Source organism: Lissotriton vulgaris, chromosome 8 (genome assembly GCF_964263255.1).
Source record: "Lissotriton vulgaris chromosome 8, aLisVul1.2, whole genome shotgun sequence".
Lineage (NCBI taxonomy): Eukaryota > Metazoa > Chordata > Amphibia > Caudata > Salamandridae > Lissotriton > Lissotriton vulgaris.
Window position 1 is genome coordinate 983,089,101 of NC_141696.1, and position 21,487 is coordinate 983,110,587.

At 49.4% G+C, this 21,487-nt stretch overlaps 1 protein-coding gene across 12 annotated transcripts in view; it reads left to right on the plus strand.

The window, feature by feature from the left end:
- Positions 1 to 21,487, plus strand: part of MYCBP2 (MYC binding protein 2) — a 2,065,574-nt gene that overhangs the window by 1,355,679 nt on the left and 688,408 nt on the right. The gene's annotated exons all lie outside the window — the stretch shown is intronic.

A 21,487-nucleotide genomic window follows, 5' to 3' on the forward strand; every position in this document is an offset into this window, starting at 1 on the left:
AGCGGTATGCGGCGCTGTGTGTGTATGTGGACTCGAGTTTGCCGAGTTATGACCCATTCGCACGCCGCGAGTAGCGATTAACTTCCCGGCTGCCTGTTGAGTCTGCTCTCTATCCTGCTCGGAAGATTCCTGGAGGGGAGGTGTGCTGTGTATATCGGCGAAGGGGTGATGGAACCTACGGTGAGGGACATCCTTCTGGCTATCACAGACCTGCACTCTGCACTGAGATGTCGGTGGCTGGTCGTGGATGACCCACAGACGACCACAAGATCCTCAACGACGGACGAACACAAGGAGGATCGGGTGCCCGACCTTTCCCAGTTTGCTGACGCTGAGGACTCCCTGGAGTGTGTAGTACTGGATTGTGGGATCAGTGAGCAATGCGGCCGAGGTTGTGTGTCTGCTGCCCTTTCTATCCTCCAGTCTGTTACCTCATCTCTTGCTCTACAGCACCTAGTTTTCTCGACGGCGAGTGAATCATGGAGATGCGTTATTGCATCAATGCTTCTGTTTCCACTTGCGGCCGGGGTGGCCTCTACAGGGATTGCTGGTCCACTGAATTTGCCCGCTCATGGAATGCGGAACTTGTCGACATCTGTTCAGACTGGCCAGGGCTGAACTTAGACTGTTTATGGTGCTTTGTGGATGATCCCGGTGACTAAGTGTAACATGGCTTGTGTTTGTGACTTAGGAGGATTGAGATGAATGTAAATTGCTGCTTGCTCTTCATCTTGGTGGGCTTACATTCTTTTCGGGTTTGCGGGGGGGGGGGGGAGGCGCGTTCGGGGCTGGAGCTAGGGCCCTCCTCCGTTTTTTCTTTTTTCGGGGTTCTTGCTGGGGCGACAGGCATGCCTATGGGGGGTGGGGGGGGGGCGGGGGGCCGTGGCCTTCCGCTGCATGCAGGGTGGGGGGTGGGGGATGGGACGTGTTTTTTGTTTCTTCTTTGTCTCTATGGCCCTACTTTCTCCTTTATTCTTTCTTGTTCTTCTCTTTGTACATCTTCTCCTTCTTCCTATATAATTCTTTACTAGATTAGGGACGGGGGTTCGGTTTCCTTGGGAGGATTACTGTTTGTGTACTTTTAAAAAAACAAAATTTGTTGCCGTCTCTTGCTCTCATGAGTAGGACGCTGTGGTTCAGTACAAGCGGTTATAGCTTTCTATCCTGTTATTGTTTTCCCAATGGTGCGCCTCTATTGAAGACTACTATCCTGTTTTGTGACTTGCTCAGTATACGATGTCGTAATATTGCATGCTATCCGATCCTTCAACCTTATCATAAATTGGAACCCTCTCATATCCTGGAACATTGTGGACAACTTTGCTCATCAATCCTGATTTAATGGGATATGCCGGTCCGAAGATTACTGTGTTGTCACCCCTCGCTGTGCGAGATTTTGAATCCTTAAGTGTTATTGTCTAGTGGCTCTTCGGCCTGTGCTTGCTTTTGCCTGTGATGTACCGTTGAGGTTTTCCAAATAAAAATTATACCAAAAAAATAATAATAATCCGACAGGTGGGTGCTGCAGATAATCTGTAAGGGTTATTCCCTGCCCTTTCAGTCCTCCCCTCCAGCCCTCCCGCCTCGGTGCCACTGCATGTCGGGGATTATTTGGTTCTTCTCCAACAGGAAGTCACGACCCTCTTGGCCAAGGGGGTCATCGAGTGCATTCCTGTGCAGGAAGTAGGGAGTGGTTGTTATTCTCAATACTTTCTGATCCCCAAGAAGGACAAGGGGAGCCTGTGCCCTATCTTGGACCTCCGGGACATCAATCGCTTCCTCCAGAAGGAGAAATTCAAAATGCTGACTCTAGCTCAGGTCCTGGCTGCCCTCGACCCTGGAGACTGGATGGTGGCATTGGACTTGCAGTACGCTTATTTTCACATCCCCGTCCTGCCGGCCCACTGGTGTTACCTGCGGTTCATGGTAAGCCAGGAGCATTTTCAGTTTTCCGTGCTCCCCTTCGGCCTTACCAGCGCCCCTCTGGTGTTCACAAAGGTGATGGCGGTGGTCGCGGCTCACCTACGCAGGTCGGGGGCGTCAGTCTTCCCCTACCTCGGCAACTGGTTGTTGAAGGTGGGCTCGCCCCAGGCAGTCGTCAACCACCTTCAGACCACGGCCGATCTCAGTTGCTCGGGTTCTCCATTAATGTGCCGAACTCGCACCTGAGCCCCTCTCAGAAGCTCCCCTTCATCGAAGCGGTTCAGGATTCGACGCTGTTTTGGGGTTGTCCTCCCGAGCAGCGAGTACGGGATATTCTGGCTATGATTCCGATCTTTCGGCTTCTATCCTGGGATTCAGTCAGGATGACCCTACGGCTCTTAGGCCTGATTGTCTCTTGCATCCTGCTGGTGACACCTGCCAGATGGCATACACGGGCTCTGCAGTGGGACCTGACGTTCCAGTGGGCACAGCATCAGGGCAACCTGTCCGATCATGTCCAGATCTCGGAGGGCACTGCTCCACAATTGCTGTGTGTGGCTCACAAATCGAGATTGGGTCAGGGGCAGATCCCTCTCCCTTCCCCAGCCGGAGCACACAGTGGTGATGAATGCGTCCCTACTGGCATGGGGTGGCCACTTGGGAGAAGCGGAGATCAGAGGCCTCTGGTCACCGGCGGAGTCCGGCTCCATTTCAACCTTTTGGAGCTGTGGGCTATCCAGCTTGCACTGAAGGCATTCCTTCCCTGTTTACGGGCAAGTGTAGTGCAGGTGTTCACGGACACACCACCGCCATGTGGTATTGCCACAAACAGGGCGGGCTGGGGTCCTGGACACTATGTCAGGAGGCTCTGCGCCTCTGGACATGGCTGGAACATCAAGACATTACCTTGGTGGTTCAACACCTGACAGGTTCTCTGAACGCCAGGGCGGACACGCTCAGCCGCCGGTGCATGATGACTAGCTATTGGCATCTGAACTCGGAAGTGGCGCAAGGTCTCTTTCGGCAGTGGAGAGAGCCTTAGTTAGATCTCTCTGCCACCGAGAGAACGGGCAATATCATCAGTTCTGCGCGTTGGAATTTCCAAGACGGCACTCGCTCAGAGCCGCATTTCGTCACGATTGGAGCTGCGTTCTGTCGTACACCTTTCCGCCTATACCACTTCTGCCCAGGGTGCTGAAGAAGATCAGGCGAACCGGGCCCTCGTCATCCTTGTGGTTCTGGATTGGGAACGAAGATACTGGTATCCCGAGATACTCAGCATGGCGATCGATCCCCCGATCCGATTGCCTCTTAGGGAGGATCTTCTGTCGCAGCAGCAGGGGACGGTTTTCCACCCCAAACTGTCCTGCCTTCACCTCCATGCATTGAGATTGAGCGGCGACAGTTGACACCTTTCGATCTTCTTCCTGAGGTCTCTGATGTCATTCTGGCAGCCAGTCGTCCCTCTACAAAAATGGTATATGCCTGCATATGGAACAAGTTTGTGGCATGGTGCACAGCGAAGGCTGTGGATCCCCTTTCTGCCCATCTTTCCGAGGTTCTTTTGTTCCTTCTTTCTTTAGCCCAGCAGGGCTTTGCTCTGGGCACTATCAAAGGTTATCTTTCGGCCATTTCCGCCTTTCTACGGCTTCCTGATCAGCCTTCTCTTTTTAAGTCCCTGGTTGTGCACCGTTTTCTAAAAGGCATTATGCACACGTTCCGTCAGGTGCCTTTATCATGCCTCAATGGGACTTAAACCTTGTCTTGACGTTTCTGATGTGCGCTCCCTTCGAGCCCCTTCATAACTGTCATTTCTGTCTTCTCACTCTCAAGACTGCTTCCCTGGTAGCTATCACCTCTGCCAGAAGATTGAGTGAGCGCCAGGCTCTTTCTTCTAAACCTCCTTTCCTTTCTATTCACCCGGACAAGGTGGTTCGGAGGACCCGTCCTTCTGCCTTGCCCAAGGTTTTCATGCCCTTCCACATCGGGCAGACCATCACTTTGCCCACCTTATTTCCGCCGACGCAGCCTTCCAGAGAGGAAGAGAGGCTCTACAGTCTGGACCCAAAACGTGCGCTTTCCTTTTACCTGAGCTACACACAACAGTTCCGGGTGGATGACCAGCTCTTTGTTGACTACGTGGTCGCCAAAAAAGGTCGGACTGTGCACAAACGGAGCATCTCTCGGTGGGTCGTTCTCTGCATCAAGGCCTGTTATTCGTTGGCTAAGAAGGAGCCTCCTGTGGGGTTGCGTGCCCATTCCACCAGGGCAACGGCAGCCATTACTGCCACTACTACATTTGTCAGGCAGCTACGTGGGCCTCGCTAAACATGTTTACCAAGCACTACTGCCTTGACAATCAAGTCCGGAGGGACGGCTTTTTTGGCCGTTCTGTACTCCGTGACTTTCTGGTGTAATCTCGTTCGCAGACTCACTACCGGGTTTGGTATTGCTGGGGTATCTATTCTAAGGTAAGGAATCTATCACTAACGTGTCTCTTTCAGATGCACAAGTTACTACTTATTTATTTATTTTGTGATTTCTAGAGCGCCTGGTGACCCGTAGGCATCCCTGCGCTATAAATCTGTGGAGACCAGGAGAGGGGAAGAGGGGGAGAATTATTTAGGAAACAGAAGGGTCTTGAGTTTCTTCCGAAACAGGGTGTGCGAGGGTTCCAGACGAAGGCTGTGAGGGAGTGCGTTCCAGCCTCTGGAAGCTTTGACCGCAAAGCGACGGCCGCCTGTTCGAGCCTTCCTGAATTTAGGTACAGTGGCCAGATGTTCGGCGTCAGAGCGGAGGGGTCTGGAGGCTTTATATGGGGTAACCATGTGTCTTAGTGCGGCTGGGCCAACTCCATTGATAAGCTTGTGGGTGGTACACAGGGCTTTAAATTCTACTCTCTGGCGGACAGGAAGCCAGTGTAGGGCTTTGAGGGCAGGCTTGGCTGAAACTCTGGGGGGGAGGTTCATAATGAGCCTGGCCGCAGCATTTTGGGTGCGTTGGAGTTTGGCCAGGGTGTGTTCCGGAGCCCCCAGATAGATGGCGTTGCTGTAGTCGAGCCGGGCTAAGACAAGTCCCTGGATCAGTAATTTCCTGGATAGCGGGGGGAGAAGGGGTAGGATCTTACGCACGGATCGCAAGAGACCAATGCACGTGCCAGCAGTCTTGGTTGCCTGCGTCTTCATGGTTAGGTCGGGTTCCAACCACACTCCTAGAGTTTTGATCTCCTTTTTAGGTGCGGGGATTTCGCCAAAGGAGTCAGGCCAAACTGAAGGTGGGATGGACGTCCATTTGTTGCCCAGAAGCATGATCTCGGTCTTTGCACCGTTCAGCTTCAAGGCCGAGTCACACATCCAGGTATGGATGTCCTGAAGACAGTTCAGCAGGCTGTCGGGATGGTTATCCAGGTGAGACAGGGAGACGACTAGTTGAGTGTCGTCTGCGTAGTTTATTATTTTTATACCATAGGGGGCCACTACGTCCTCCAGGGGGGCCATATAAACATTAAACAGGGTGGGGCTGAGCGACGACCCCTGGGGAACTCCGTTCTTGAGAGGAAGTGGTTCTGACCGAGAATTACCGTCCCACACCTGAAAGGAGCGGTTGGAAAGAAAGGATTCAATCCATGCTCGCACCGTGCCCACAATTCCTGCCTTGGCCAGGCGATGTAATAGGACACGGTGATCCACCGTATCAAAGGCGGCATTTAGGTCCAGGAGGATCACTGCCACCGATCCTCCTGAGTCTAGAATGCCCCTTGCCTCCTCGATGACAGAGAGGAGGGCGGTGTCCGTGCCATGGCCGGGTCGGAACCCGGTTTGGGATTGGCGCAAGAGATGGTTGGTCTCAAGGAATTGGGACAGTTGCGAGTTGACTAGCTTTTCCGCCATCTTACTGATACAAGGGAGCAGCGAGATAGGGCGGTAGTTAGCCATGTCGTCCGGGTTGAGTTGGGGCTTTTTCAACAGGGCCTTAACGACTGCATTCTTCCAGTTGGGAGGCACCGTGCCTTCCGACAAGGAAGTGTTGATAAGGTCCTTGATGATAGGGGCTACATTGTGAGATACCTTTTTTAGGAATCTAGCCGGGGCTGGGTCGAGGGGGGAGCCGCTTTTCATTTTCGCCAGCGTGGAAGTGACTTCAGCGAGGGAGACTGCTCTGAAAGTGTCCAACTGTGGATTGTTGTTACCGTCCGCTATGTCCGAGATGGAAGGGGGGCTAACGGTGGGTAGGGAGTCCAATATCCGCAAGATTTTAGAATCAAAATAGTTGGCCAGATCCTGACTTCTGTCTGGGGGGGTGGGGGGGGGGGGGGGGAGTGAGAAGAGGGTGATGTAGGGATGTTCATTAGTTCTTTGACTATCCGGTATGATTCTTTGGAGGAGTTTGTCGCGGTTTTAATTCTATTGTCATAGTATGTCGCTTTGGCTGACTTCAAGGCAGTTTTGTAGCGTCTTACTGCCTTGTGATACAAGTCTTTGTTACTGTGGAGCCAGTCTTTCCTCCACACTCTCTCGGCCTTTTTAGGTTTCGCTGGGGGGCGGAGCCGTTAGGCTCCTCCTCCAGAGAAATCTATTGAGTACAGTAAGCACTCTGGAACACGCCCCCCCGTCCCATTTGCTAGCTCCATAAATGGAGCCTAGCCATTGGACGAGGGGCCTGTCCATCAATTCCGGACCAGACACGGGGGCGTTCCCGAGATTCTTTGGCTTTGGCGACGTCACGCGACGCCGGGAACGCCCCCGAGTCTGGTCCGGCCGGGCCGTGCTTGCTGCTGTCCTGCCTTGTGTCCCTCCTCCCGCCGTCCCCACGTTTCCCGCCTCCCTCCCGACGTCCGTGTCCTTTCCCGCCCCCCTCGTCCTCTCCCGCCCGCCCCCCTCGTCCTCTCCCGCCCCCCCCGTGTCCTCACAAATAGTGGTATCCCGTCCCGCCCGGGGGTCAACCGGCAGCTGCTCGGCACCTTGGCCGAGGAACGAAGGGGCTGCGACCGCATTGGTGGCTTTTCGGAGGCTCGTCGGCAGAGGCGCGCTCTGATTGGCCGCTGCAGTGGGCCTGTCCCCGTGAGCTGCGCCGCCGTTGGTTGGAGCCTCGCCGCGTCATCAGGATCTGCCCCGGGAGCCGCGCTGTGAGTGGCTGACTCCGGGGGAACCCTCGACGTCAGCGGAGGCCAGTGGGAGCTGCGACGGGGGCCGTGCCTGCGAGGGTGAGTCTTCGGCCCAGAAGCTGGGGGAGATCGCCTTCCACCCCGCACCCGGTATTGACACCGGCTGAAGAGAGGAAGCGCTGGGGGGCTGTGCGCTCGCTCGCCAGAGGATATATATGCATTGTTGCCTCTTAAACATCTATCGATCTATCAAAGTAATATCTGAAATCAACAGACGCTGCTAATAAATGAACAACATGAGGAACCTGTGTTAAAATGCGCCTGGAGTTTATCAATCACTTCCCCAGATGTACACAATTGCCACGAAATAGTTTCAGAAATAATTTTTAGCTAATCAATCGAATTTGATGCTGGTGATGCCTCTAGGTGCTATGGTTAAGAGAGGTTGGCGGTGACACGATTTAATGCATAAAGCAATGCAGATAATAACCGATACATTTCCTTTAATCGAGCACGTTTAAATCTGTCAGTAATCTAATTGAAAGCTAATGCATGTTTCTCAAACTGACACCATGTCCTTGCATAGCCTTGAAATGGATTTCACTGTTGATGAAAAAGGCAAGTTAAGTCCTTTTGTGCGGCGTTCCTGGAGTATTATGGGTGTGCTCTTCTGTGCTCTCTCGGAAACGCATACTACTATTTCTAGCTAGCTGTGTGGGACATTTTTGGCAAGTGCAACAGTGGAAAAAATGCTTCACCACCTTCTGCTGCCAAGCGGGGAGGTGATGAGAGCCATGTGAGGACCACACGAACACGTGCATCCAGTTCTTCAATCCAGTAATAGTGCACAAAGGCGCAGTGGTTTGTAAAGAGGCGCTATACAAGGCTGTTCTTCCAGACAGACCGCACTAGACCCATAGCTGTGAGACCACCAACATCTTTAAAAACAGAGGCACAAATACAATATGATAATGTCTGACATAGCGCTAACAAGCAGCATAGCACACATTGGCCGCTAGGCCACCTTGATGTACTAGAAGGTAGGTTTGGATTTTTCCCTGGCCTCACACAATACTATCGCGAGCCCTCAACATGCAAAAACCGACTGCATCGCACAGATGTGAACAGTAAACATGGAGGCATCCACTGGCCGAGCCTAAAAATTCAAATTGTGGGCGTCAGCATGAGCAGGGCCGGGCACGTAAGAACGAATCAGTTACAAGTTTAAACTCTGGCCCAACCTGGAATGATATTCGTGTCTGTCTCGCCCAAGTAACTTCAGAGAACTGTTTACCCACTCCAACAACACCTACAGGGCTTGGGCGTTGTGTACTCTGCGATAGGCTTGTGTAATCGCAAACCACAACTGACACACACCCAGAGAAAAGCGCGCAACTTTCAAATTTCAGCATGTCATGTCTGTCCGTGAACCAACCAGGGCCACGGGAAATATCCGATGCCGGGGCTGGTGCGTTTCCTCATAACTATGGATTTGCCGCATTTGCCTCTTAATACTAACCACCCTTCTGCATAATGTACAGATTTGGCTCAAACGGATCAAAAGTTACTAAAACCACAGCAATAAGTTTGCTATGCAGTGGGAAGCCCGGTTCAAATGCTGCCTGGCCACCTTCAATATCAAAGTTGCGACCCCTGGCACTGTCTTTGCGACCCCTGGCCTCAGAGGTGGCACAGCAGGGATCCGAGGGAGTTACCTGGGTTATTAAGCCGAGGATACGCTTTGGTGTAAGTGTGACTACGACCGTGAAACCTTTGTTCAGAGTTAACGTATGAAGTAATACTATCATGAAACACGCCACACGGTGCCGCATAATTTGCCTTTTCTTGCCGCATAATGTTATCAATGCTGCCACACAACTTGGTCCTAAGCTGCAGCACAATTCCAGTGGCGGGTGCCGTAAACCTATCTGAAGCCCTTGCACCCACCTCCAGGGCATGTGTGGCTTCAAGTGCATCCTTGAGGCCAAACTGGGCGACTTCAGGATTTGCACCCAGACACCTGTGTGGACACAGGAAGGTACAGCCCATCTCACTTACTGTTATTAGGGCTAACACCTGGTAACTATGCGACTGAAAGGGTTGGTGCAGTGACTCTGGGGATATTCTGCAAGCCAGCTGTTCGAATACTGGCAGGGCTGCCTTGGTGTTTCATGCTTCCACTCTAGATGAAGGGAGGCATTAAAGCGGGAAATATTGCCACTTCAGTGGCCGAACCTCGGTCGTTTCTAAGGCACGTTTCTCTAAGTTATGTTTAGATGGGTTATATAGCGCCAAGCACACCCCGAGCAGGTATCTAGGCGCTATGGGCTCCTAAAACAGAGACGCGGACCCAGACCGTCCAAAGCCTCGAACAGAAAGGAAACGGGAGAGATAAACAAAGCCAAGTTGTGAGCAGTTTCCTGAACTTGGGGAATTTAGTTGTGGAACGGATATTCAGGGGAAAGGTGCTCCAGTGGTATGACGCAAAATATAAAAAAGAAAAGCCATTAATTTGCATGTCTTTTCCTTGTAAAGGGATTCGATGCTCCACATGCAGACAACCCCAACCGAGTGCCTTCTCTATGCGAGATGTGAAGAGAGGGGACGCTGCAGGAAGCAGTCACGTAACCCAAGCATCCTCGCTTGGCCACGGCAATCAGAGAACAGTCGGGGCCTTTGTACACATTAAAGCCGTCATCCGAGCCAAGCGGTCCAGGCCTGCTGAGCGTGTGCCCTGGCAGGCTCCGGGCATGGATAGCATGAGTGCAGGGTCTGGGCGGCAATCGACCCGACAGCTGCCCCTGCCACCACGCTTGCAGCTGCCAAGGCTCATTCCTGTGGCAGAAAGCATCAGTGACCTGATAACAACCTACTGTACAGCCGGCCCCTTCAAGCTACATCTGGGGTGCTGAGACACAGAGCTCAAGAGGGCAGCCCGCCAACACCAAACATGCGTAAAACTGCTTTTTACAAGCTTGAGACATGTCACCACAACCCCCCTCCCCCAACAACACACAAGATGAGCCCGTAACGCATACAATCGAGCTGGGACTCCCAACGGCTCGAAATATCGAAAGGCAAGTCGAGTTTCTCTACAAGTATATATAAATATCCAAGGTGCAAAGATGTGGAGTTAAGAAAAGTAAACCTATGCTTTCTCTTTACGCATTTACCTTTGTTTGTTTGTCCCTCAAATACCGGCCTAAATATTCCTATGCTTGATGCTCTGTACTGCAATCTGTATTTAAGTAGTTCCATAGCATAAAGGCGCTAGAACTATGCTTTACTAGCGCCTATTTCAATGGTATTCACCTTTTTACTAATTTCTAAATGGTGACAAGCAGACTAGTCCTGCATGGACTGAAGACTTGCAGGTCACAGGTTAGGTTAAGTCTCTGCAGTAAGCCCCTTAACCCATTACGCTAACTCTCTGGACTGACAGTCATACACACCTTGGAACTTTACTGACTGACAAATGGTGTGATACACTGAGCTGCAGAACAGGGGTACAACCCACTGAACTAACTTAGGAACTCAGAGATAAAACAGAAGGCCAAAACAGGATTCAATCTGTATGGGTGGAGAAGTTACACCACTTTTATATGTTTAAAGTGCAAACAGTGCATTTCCCAAATGTACAGGAGAAGTGGAAGGCGAGAACTGACTATGTAAGGAGTGAATGGTTAGTTCAAACCTCAGGCATGTTTTACCCCTCCTACAGACCCCCCACTCACCCTAAAACGTTATCACTTATATGGTAGTGCAGTGGGCTTCTCAAATGCAAGCTCAGCCCACCCTAATATCGTGCAGGGATGTCAGCTGCGACCCCTGACCTCAGAGATGGCAGCATCAGTGCCAGGAACACAGGGGCAGGTTGGGTCCCCGCTCCCTTCCTTTATTCTCATTGTTTATTCCACTAATAGTGAATAATCTTTTATTATTCACTACTGGTGTAATAAAAGATGTAGTACAATTAGCTGGAATGACCTTCGCTGGTAGCTGAGGTAAGTAAAACAAAAATGCTTTTAAATGTCCGTTGTGCATGCTTGCGGGTGAGTGTGTGTAAGTGTGAATGGGTGTGTGTGTGTAAGCATGCGTGCGACTGAAACTAAAGGTCAAAAGGGAGGTGATGTCACTTCCGATACCCCATGCATTTTGGTGAATTTACGTTCATGTTTTTGTGTCCTTGAGGTGGGTGTAAAACGTGTAATCGGGCAGAGGGATGAATGGAACTGGTGCTATGTAAAGCGCTCTGATAACCTAATCGGTTCAAGTTCGCGCTATAGAAAACTCTAAAATAAATAAATAAATAAATGCGTCACTTACGTTTCCTCAATATCCAGTGGATCCAGCGGGCTGGGCGAATCCATGCAGAAACCTGCGCAGAGGATCTGCCCCGGGAGCCGCGCTGTGAGTGGCTGACTCCGGGGGAACCCTCGACGTCAGCGGAGGCCAGTGGGAGCTGCGACGGGGGCCGTGCCTGCGAGGGTGAGTCTTCGGCCCAGAAGCTGGGGGAGATCGCCTTCCACCCCGCACCCGGTATTGACACCGGCTGAAGAGAGGAAGCGCTGGGGGGCTGTGCGCTCGCTCGCCAAAGCGTCACGGACGTGCGCCTCGCCTCCCGAGTGCCCCGCATTGCGCGTGGGACCCGGGGATAACAGCCCAATACCCGATCTCCCTGATTTGAGGGGAGAAACCAGCTGAGGCAGGAGCGCTGCTTCTACAAATGCAGAACAAAGATTAGGAAGCACGTTTTGAGTGCTAAGATCCTACCAATTTACTACGTTCTATATTTTTTAAAGACTTGAGACAATTGATGACATAAGAACTTCCTGAAATTACTTGCAACCACTAAGATTAAGTGCAACCTTTACCTGAAAAAGTGATTATCGTATTACTGCCTTTTTCTGCCTGCAAACCAGATAAAAGTTATTTATATTTTTATAAAATACTTACCTGTGTGGTCTCAGTTTGTGGTGGATTGGGGATTATTGTTGTGTTGAGTGCAAATATTATACACATTGCCTTGGGGATAAGCCTGCCTGCTCGCGCCAAGCTACCTAGAGGGAGAGCGGAGGTTATCTACTGTGTGTATTCCTTCACCCTGACTAGAAGCAAGGGTCCCTACTTGGTCTAAGGTACGTACCTCTGCCAACTAGAGACCCCCGCCCCCCCGCCGCCCAGGGGAAGAAGGAAGACGGCGGCCCACAAGAAGTATGGCGGCCCACGCGGGGCTCCCGTGGCCTGCCTGGAGGGAGCCCCGGAAGAAGCGGAGGATGTTGCCGGGCAGGTGTTGCCGAGTAGGACAGCTGCAGCCCCGCGCCTCCGCCCACGGTGAGTGCTGTGTTGCTCGGGTGTTCACGCCGCCCTGGGATAGATTTTTATAGTTATTCATGCTTCCCTGTTTAAGATGCTCATTTGGCTTAGAATTGAGGGTTAGTTTATTTCTCATTGTGATGTGTCTGACCCCTTATAAACGTTGTCGTGCAATTCCATCCCTGCACGAAATAAATATGTAGACTATAAACTCGTGTGTGCGGTCGTTTAAGGCGACTCATTACCATGGGGTTTAACACATTTTATTGAAGGGCGGGTAGCAGGTGTTTTAAGCACTGTGTTTTGCTGGGCTGTTTGTTTCTAGTCAGTGCATTTATGTAGAAGTTCGTTTCATCCATTCGTGCTCTCCAATATTACTATCGGTTGTACAGCAGACGAGTGCCTTCTTGGGAACTAGTTCGCATCTAAGTGTGTTTTTTGGAATCGTTGTTGTGGTCTAAGGTGTCCGCCCACAGTCGGCCCTATTCGTACACTGCACGTTAATCTGCTTAATTGCTCGTGGTCTTTCATCCTATTCATCTGGATAGTTTACTTTATGGTTAAGTTGTGTGCGTAGGCAGTGGTAGTGTTGCACACACACCGCTGTCAGAGATATGGAAGGAATCCTATGCCTTCAACTCTGGATGTGTGTAATCTACCTACCGATTAAGGGGAGGGCCAACTGCTTCCTGATTGTATTCAACTGTGCCTTTAGAATACAGGGGTTCACCAGCAACTCTTCAATTGGACGTTCATACACAATGCATTTCCCCCTGTACCCCAGGGATGATACTCAGTAACAGGTTCTCCAATGAGAAACGGCGCCCATTCAAGTGCAGCACGCACTCTTAGTATGATCGCTTTTATATTCGGCACCGCAGTGGAGCTTAATGTTGTATATTTTTTTGACGTTACAAGCATTCCGTGGTGATATGTGGCAGGTTTCTATGTTTAAGTTAAGAACGCAGACTTCCCACCGGCAGTAAAGCACTTTGGTCGACGTGGCCTTTTTCGGAACGATACTGTGTATTCTATATATATATTTTCCTCACAGCAACATTAAAGGTTTCAGAAACGCCAATATTTTCGATACAACGTACTGCATAATGTTTCCTCATGCATGCATTGCATAGGCATCGCTAAGGTGTATGTTTTCGTTGAGGACCCCTGCACAAACTACTATCGCAGCTAAAACTCAGGGCCCCAGATTAAGAACACACTTCCGTGGAGGCGGCCACGCCATCTGCCTGCCTCTGGAGGAAGTAGCAGCTACAGTAAATCAGCCCCTTTGATGTCAGCCAGGGATCCTGGGATGGCATTCGAGCTTGAGCTTGTGACCTGGTAACCATAGAGACATTAACCCATTGGAATTATTTTGTCCTATGCTTTTCATGCACGGAGGACGTTAAACGGAAAAAAACGTTGTTCCTAATTCTTAGCGGCATCAAAGCAGACTTTGCTCCGGACCTTGTACTAAGTGGTGAAAAAATGATTTCTATGTGCGCTCTAAATATTTTCTTCAGTATTCCTTTTCTTTGAAAAAGAACAAGCGATATGTGGTTGAATGAATAATACAGTCTGACTTAGTTTGCACCAGTCATTCTTTTTTTTTAATTAAATCTTTTAAATATGCAGTTTCAGTTTGGGGTTTCTACTTCAAACTGTACTTGGATTTAAAAGGAACCTGTCTTGTATTGATTAATACATCATATGATTTTAAACCTTCACCGTTTTGTGCAACAGGCAATACACTATTACCTTGCTTCATCAAAGAAACCTATAATGATTTTGTATGAGTTACGCAATGCATATAGCTATGAGGATCACCTTGCTACTAGTTGACAAGCTGTGTGTATACAACAATAGCAGGATTATATATATATCTATTTTTTTTTTAGCAAAAATACGCCGCACTCAGAAATCCTTCACTTCAGGTCTTTAATTAAGTAAACAGAGCCAGTCTGTCACACCGACCTGTTTCGGCCACGCAGGGCATTTCTCACTGTTGGAGGACACTACTTTATAGCCTGATAACATTTCTTGCTAATAAAGAGATCAAAGAGGGGTTCTCAATACCAATCATTAAGAAAACAACTGAGATGCTAAAACTTACAAGAGCAGGTGGCACAGATAACTTATCAGCAGTAATAATAAAAACAGCTATTCCCCTTGGAACAACTTGCTCCACCTGCTTTTTCAAACAAATTCTCCTGAAAAGAGCTTCCTAGATTGCTGGAAGGGGCAGTCCCTCGAATCTGGGGTACACCTCCTCCACCTCTGGCCAAGTTCGACCCCCCGCCCCACGTATGGAGCTCTCCCTTCATTGTTTACCTCCTCTCTTTCATCACTTCTCCCTTACCCTCCCTCTATTTCATGCTAGAGGCTTCATGCAAGCCTCAGCTGGTGAAACTCTGCTTCTGTGCCACCCCTGACCTCTGCGTGGGGCTCTTTTCATGTGTGTGGGGCTCTTTGCGTGTGTGTTGGGCTCTTTGCGTGTGTGTGGGGTTTTTTGCGTGTGTGTGGGGCTCTTTGCGTGTGTGTGGGGCTCTTTGCGTGTGTGTGTGTGGGGGGGGCTCTTGCGTGTGTGTGGGGGCTCTTGCGTATGTGTGTGGGGGGCTCTTGCGTGTGTGTGTTTGTGTGGGGGGCTCTTGCGTGTGTGTGTTTGTGTGGGGGGCTCTTGCGTGTGTGTGTGGGGGGCTCTGGTGTGTGAGGGGGGCTCTTGTGTGGTGTGTGTGGGGGGCTCTTGTGTGTGTGTGTGTGGGGGGCTCTTGTGTGGGTGTGTGTGTGCAAATGCAATACGTCTTGCATTTGCGACAGAGTAAGCTATTGGCATTGTAAATGAGTGCCATTTATTTATCTGTTTTCTAAACCAACACATAAATAAAAAGTTTGTCATTTACAATGCCAATAGCTCAAACTTTTCCGAAGGCGAAACCGTTGCATTGTAAATGCTTGTTACACTCTTTACGGAGCGTTCTGAGGTCGGGATTATACCAAGGTGCGTGGCCCTTGATCTTATTTTTGACCTCTCGGTTTTTAAAGGGGATGAGGCTGTCAAGGGAGGAGGAAATCCAGTCTCTGACCTGGGTGTCCGCAATGGCGGGGTCGGCAGTGAGACTGGGGGTGGTGGCATCCAGGGCCCGGGCCCAGTCTTCCACCGAAAGTCTGGCCCAGGATCTGTCCTTGGTGTAGGTTGGAGGTTTATGGGGTTTTTTAAAAGAACCTGGGAGGAAGACCGAGACCAAGAAGTGATCTGTCCATGGGAGAGGGAGGGAATTAGTAAACAGAAGGGAAGGGATGTTCGAGAACACAGGGTCGAGCAGATGTCCTTTCGAATGCGTGGCTCCTGAATTAGCCAGGGAGAGGCCGAGGGCGCCCAGATCACAGATTAGGTCAGATGCTCCTGTGTCGAATGGGTCATCGAAATGGATGTTGAGGTCACCTGTAATCAGGAAGTTAGATGTTAGGTGGGCCAGGGATGAAACGGTTTCCAGAAAAGCGGCAGAGAAGGGGCCGAAATGCCCTGGGGGCCGATAGACCAGAAGGCCCGACAGGGAGTTGGTCGGGGTAAGCTGGAGCGAGAAGTGGCAGCTCTCCGACTCCTGGCTCTGAGTCTCAGTAGATCGACAGGTGAAGTAGTCTCGGTAAATGATGGCCAGTCCGCCTCCTCGACCAAGAGGACGGGGTTGGGACATGATAAGGAAGCCCGGGGGGAGGGCTAAGACTATGTCGGAGTTAGAGTGACCGGTGATCCATGTTTCGGTTAGAAACAGTATATCTAACTCGTAATCGACGATAAGATGGTTTATGAGTAGGGCGTGCTTGGGCAGCGATCTGCAATTGAGTGTCGCTATTTTGAGCCCCGGGAGCGAGGGAGTAACAATGGGAAGGGATAAATTTCCATGTTTGCAGGTGTTGCATCCAGTGAAGGGGTCGTTGGGGTCGGATATGACATGGCAGTTGCTGTTTCTAATAGGTCTGAGGCTGAGGAGATCTCGACGAGAATAGTGTCTCCTTGTGGCGGTGGGGTCCGGCATAGTGTCTGGCCCTGTGCCCGGTCGTGCGCAGACGGGCTTGCCTTAGGCGCGCCTTCGGCGCGCAATCGTCGCGCCCGCTGCGCTCGTTTGCTGCGCGTCCTACCAAGGCACATGATTTATGGTAGTGGGACAGGGTATTAGCGGAGACGTGGCCAACAGAGGGGGCGTGTCTGTGGCGCGCCTCGCGCTCGAGGATGGCGGCTGATGGAAAGGGGGTTCGTTGCAGTGTGTAGCGCTATTTTAAGAAGAAGGCAAGGAGTGCAGGTAGGAGGGGGGAGTTAAAAGCACACAATAACACGCTCAAATTTTAAAAAACAGAGAAATGCTTTCTCCCGGCTTCTTCGCCTCAGGAGTCCAATCAGAAGTGAAGCGCCTGGCGTCTGCGCCCACTATTTGTAGTAACTGACGAGGGGGCGTGGCCAACAGAGGGGGCGTGTCTGTGGCGCGCCTCGCGCTCGAGGATGGCGGCTGATGGAAAGGGGGTTCGTTGCAGCGTGTAGCGCTGTTTTAAGAAGAAGGCAAGGAGTGCAGGTAGGAGGGGGGGAGTAAAAAGCACACAATAACACGCTCAAATTTAAAAAAAACAGAGAAATGCTTTCTCCCGGCTTCTTCGCCTCAGGAGTCCAATCAGAAGTGAAGCGCCTGGCGTCTGTGCCCACTATTTGTAGTAACTGACTAGGGGGCGTGGCCAACAGAGGGGGCGTGTCTGTGGCGCGCCTCGCGCTCGAGGATGGCGGCTGATGGAAAGGGGGTTCGTTGCAGCGTGTAGCGCTGTTTTAAGAAGAAGGCAAGGAGTGCAGGTAGGAGGGGGGATGATATATCTGTAAGAGACATTAGTTAGTGATAGATTCCTTACCGCCCCACCCATCCTCCCCGTTCTGCGAACTGATTACCAGGGTTAAGGTCATCCCTTTTAGGGCCCTAGTTTTATGCACCTATGGTTAGTATTTCACATGGCTCTGCGTTCCTGGTGCGGAAAGTCGTGTACAGAACTGACATCAGCGCTCATGGTGGCGCCTAAGTACTCTCCGTGAGGTCATCTCGGTGCTTACGATGCCAGTGACAGACGCGGAGCTGCAGGACGCCACCTACTGATGCGCAGGGGTACTGCTAAGGAAAACTTTCCGGATCCAGTCTGATGCCTGGGGATATTCTTCGGTAAGATATCTATCACTAACTAATATTTCTTACAGATATATCGTTACACAAGTAGTAACTGGTGCATTTGACCTACTAAATGCCACAGTGCATCAAACACATGTTCCCTGCCACATCCCTTGAATATCCCAGATTTAGAACCTGTGGCAGATTTGTACCAGATGGTCTGGGAGTGGCCAATAGTAAAGGGGGCCTGGGGGAGGACCCGGCCATATCTTCTCCAGTGGTGAACCAACTGTTCCTGCCCTCATATGAATCATGCCTCCTCAGGCTTTGTCCCAAGGCTAAAGAGGATAAGTATTTGAATCAGTTTATTGATCTTGCTTTTGTGCTGTTTAAGCGGAAGATCGCGATGTCTTGGAAAGCACTCACCAGCCCCGACATACATTGCTAAATCGCCACATTGCTGCAGTGGGCTAAGGCTGAGCTGGATGGCCTCACAGTGGTAGGCCCAGATAGGGCTTGACTCCTTGTTATTGTCACACGCTGTTTCCTTAGCTCCGGCGGGTGGATGTCTCTGGGTGTCCCTCTCGGCTGTGTTCCCCTGCCCCCTGACCTATCTCCATGTCCCGTTAGTTGCGACCACATCAGTGGTCCAACCAGCCTTCCTCTTTAGGTCCGGTATGACAAGGTATGGCATCTCTAGTTCACTATGAGTCCCCTGTTTCACATTTGATTTTGATATGTAGCCATGCATGAATTCTTCAAATATGTCCGTTTTGGTTACTATCTGTGTTTAAAACCAGTAGAGATATATTATTTAAAAAACCTGGAGCTTAGTGCCATCTGACTGGCTCTGAAAGCCTTTCTCCCGTCTGCCAAGGAAAGGTTTGTGCAGTCCCCAACATATAACAGAGCAGCCATATACTATTGCATGAAGCAGTGCAGAGTCAGTCCTTGGATCTTGTGTTGGGAGACGCTATGCCTTTGAAGATGATTTGATCTTCAGAAAATCTCTCTGCTAGGCAATCATCTAGCGGGGTCACTATATGCAGGGGCAGAGGTGCTCAGCACATAACATCAGGCAGAAAACAAATGGCACCTTCATCCCAGACGACCTCAGGACATCCTCAATTAGTGGGGAGGTCCCTGGCTGGGCCTTTTTGCCAGTCGAGAATGCACAGCGTTGATTTTACTTCAAGCTGCAGTTCTTGCCAAGAGGGTCATCAGGGGATACATTTTGATTGCAGTGGAGTGCCATATCGTCTGAGCTTCTTTTCACTGCTCCTTCTCCTGCCTCGAATTCTGAGGACGGTCCGGTTGGACAAAGCCAGTTTCATTTTGATAGCCCCGGATTGGGCAATGAGTGTATGGTTCCCTTACCTGTTGAGCCTGAGCACTCGCCCTCTGAGGCATATTTACTGCTGTAGGACTTTGTCTCAGTAACAGGGTAGTATTTTCAACAAGAAAGAGACCCGGTCACTGTTTTTGTTCTGCAACTTTATTATTTAGGGCAGAATCTCACCCTAAGGTATTTAATCCTTGGGTGCTTTATATATTTTTTTCTGAGATGGTGGAACAATTTTTTACGGTCTTTAGGCATATTTACTGCTGTAGGACTTTCTGTCTCAGTAACAGGGTAGGGCACCTGCATGTGAATCGCCATAATCTACACCTCAATGCGGGGCGATAGTGGTGACAACTAAACATTTTTTACTTGCCTGTTTAATTTGTGGGTGGATGCTTGAAGCTATGTTTGCCTCCTCTAAACCCATACTCTTGATTGATACTGTTAACTGCAGATTCCTCACTTTTTGAATTTCCCCAAACTTTTGCCCACTTGATCCTGCAGGATTTTTTTCGGCTTAGCTATTCCACATACCCACCTCTTTGGGAGGTACTGCTTTGGTATCTATTCCCAAAGTTAGGAATCAGCAGTTCGAAGTAGCCATCAAAAGAACAAGTTACCTTTTGTAACAGTCTTTCTGGTGGATGCTCTATCTAATGCAGATTCCTCACTGCCATGTTGTCTCTGTTCTGAGGAGTGACCTCTTTTGCAACTCAAAAGGTCCCAACTAGAGATCAGCACACTGTCAGCAACAATTTGCTGTGAGTATGAAAGCATAAAATAAAAAGATGATGAAAAGGATGTCCCCGCACAAGTGAGGCACTTATGAGCACCTCCGCTCTGTCACTTCCAGGACAGTACAGAGTACCATGGAGTCTCACAACGGCACCTACCACCAGTGCAAAGAAAAGCTCTGGATCCAACCTGACTCCTGGCGATATTAAGCAGTACAATCTGTCATTACATAGCATATCCTCCAGAGTCAACGCCACCAATGGTTAGTCCTGTGGTTGCTGAGCAGACTAATGTGCCATTGATCGGTGATAGTACTTTGGCATCATGAATAATAGATATCTAGGCAGGTTGACTAAGAATTTATTAAATATGAAAGTGGGTGGAGCAATTTAGTGTATGAGCAAGTGTTTATGATTTTATGCGTGCTTTAGAAGCTGATACATTGTCTGCCCTTCATCTTGCACCATGTTTATTCTTTTATATCTTGTTTGGATAGTACTGGTATTTTGAGCTGAGCCATTTAGCAAGTCACATGATTTAACATGTTTTTGTAAAATGCACGTTCACCATTGGCACTGAAATAAGAGTTTTTATGCTACCCAACTCAGTGATACTCATTTTATCTACATCTGAAGAGTGAAGGGTTGAGTTAGCCTGCTGGAACTCAAACCCGTGACCTTGAGGTCAAACAGATTTCTGGAGTGAATGAATGCATTAGCCACTGAACCATCAAACCCAGTGGTATTTGGCAGGAGGTGTCTGTTTAAATAGTTGGGTCAAAAATAATTTTGACTTCTCCCAGTTCAGAGACTCATTAATTTGTGAGACTTTTCTATTTTGTTTTTTTTGGCTTGTCAGTTTTTTAGTCTAGTGCTTCCAATGATGGTATGTTGGTGACATTAAAGGCTCCAAGCAAGTAAGTTGCAAACTCTTTCTCTGACGGGCCATGCTCTGTAGTATATGCACAAGGTTATTCTTTAAACTCATCCTTTTGGAATTTCGATCAGAAATTCATATGATAAAGATATTTTTCCATCTGTTCATGTTCTTGATCTTCCTTTACCAACTAAAAAGAAACCTATTTGGTGATACTGTTTGCAGATACCAAGTCTGGAGCATGTCAAGTTGAAGTGCTCACCAAATGGACCGATTGTTCTCTGTGCTAGTGGCACGCTTGCAACGGCTCAGTAGACAAGATAAATTGTGTTTTTCATTTGAGGCCTATATGGAGGTTTGAGATTAGTCTGCAGGTGTGTCGCAAATGTATCCAACCCTTCTATGGCTGTTGTGATAGATCTCGATTTCCCTTCCTCAACGGGGAAAGTGCATCCCATGGTGTATGAAAGATACGGAATATGGGAGGTCTGCTAATGGACTGAAGACCTAAGTTGTTGTTAGTAACTGTTTTATCTATGGCAGGTCAGAGTTGTTTTCTGCTGCACACACAAAACAGCTGAAAAATGTCTCTTTGACGAAGCTGTACAGCAATTCAATCCTGCAGCAATCCATTTCAAAACCTTTTTTATTATCAGTTTTGAACCTTGCACTTCTGGTGGTATCTTTTATTGAATATGGAGAGAGTAATAGGAGATATTCTAAAAGTTGGTAGAGTAAGTGAAAATACCCCAGCATACAGTTATGTCTATTCATGGCCAATCCAATTTTTGTTCTGCCTTAATAGAGTACTGAGAGTTAATATACACTGACTTGGTAGACATTATTTCGTTGCTAAACTAGTTCTCAACTTTGCGCTCACAGAGCCAGTATTTTAAATGACAACAGTTATCAATATCACTCTGTTAAACAAACTGAAAGTGTAGAGTTTGAATTTGTTCTACAAAAGGAACGTCAGCCATTTTAGACCTATTTGGGAATTTAAGCTTTTCTGTAGCCAAGTGCTTACAGAAAGGTTGGGAATTTTAAAAA